We start from the raw sequence: 944 nt of genomic DNA, 5'->3' as shown, positions 1-944 counted from the left end.
GTTGTTGGAGCGGCTGTTGTGGGAGCGGCTGTTGTGGCAGCGGCTGTTGTTGGAGCGGCTGTTGTGGGAGCGGCTGTTGTGGCAGCGGCTGTTGTTGGAGCAGCTGTTGTGGTAGCAGACGTTGTGGGAGCAGCCGTTGTGGGAGCTGCAGTTGTGGGCGCTGCTGTTGTTTGAGCTGCAGTTGTTGGAGCAGCCGTTGTTGGAGCAGCTGTTGTAGGAGCTGCTGTTGTGGGACCGGCTGTTGTTGGAGCTGCTGTTGTTGGAGCAGCCGTTGTTGGAGCGGCAGTTGTGGGAGCTGCTGTTGTAGGAGCAGCTGTTGTGGGAGCGGCTGTTGTTGGAGTGGCTGTTGTAGGAGCTGCTGTTGTGGGAGCGGCTGTTGTTGGAGCTGCTGTTGTTGGAGCAGCGGTTGTTGGAGCTGCTGTTGTTGGAGCAGCGGTTGTTGGAACGGCTGTTGTAGGAGCTGCTGTTGCTGGAGCAGCCGTTGTTTGAGCGGCTGTTGTGGGAGCGGTTGTTGTGGGAGCGGCAGTTGTGGGAGCCACTGTTGTTGGAGCTGCCGTTGTGGGAGCAGCCGTTGTTGGAGCGGCAGTTGTGGGAGCTGCAGTTGTGGGAGCCACTGTTGTTGGAGCTGCTGTTGTTGGAGCAGCTGTTGTTGGAGCGGCTGTTGTGGGAGCTGCAGTTGTGGGAGCCACTGTTGTTGGAGCTGCAGTTGTTGGAGCCACTGTTGTTGGAGCTGCCGTTGTGGGAGCAGCCGTTGTGGGAGCTGCTGTTGTTGGAGCTGCAGCTGTGGGAGCTGCAGTTGTTGAAGCCGCTGTTGTTGGAGCTGCAGTTGTGGGAGCTGACGTTGTGGGAGCAGCTGTTGTTGGAGCCGCTGTTGTGGGAGCTGCAGTTGTTGGAGCCACTGTTGTTGGAGCTGCCGTTGTGGGAGCAGCCGTTGTGGGAGCTGC

This window comes from Epinephelus moara, chromosome 16, assembly GCF_006386435.1.
Source record: "Epinephelus moara isolate mb chromosome 16, YSFRI_EMoa_1.0, whole genome shotgun sequence".
Lineage (NCBI taxonomy): Eukaryota > Metazoa > Chordata > Actinopteri > Perciformes > Serranidae > Epinephelus > Epinephelus moara.
Note: the sequence above shows the minus strand (reverse complement) of the source record.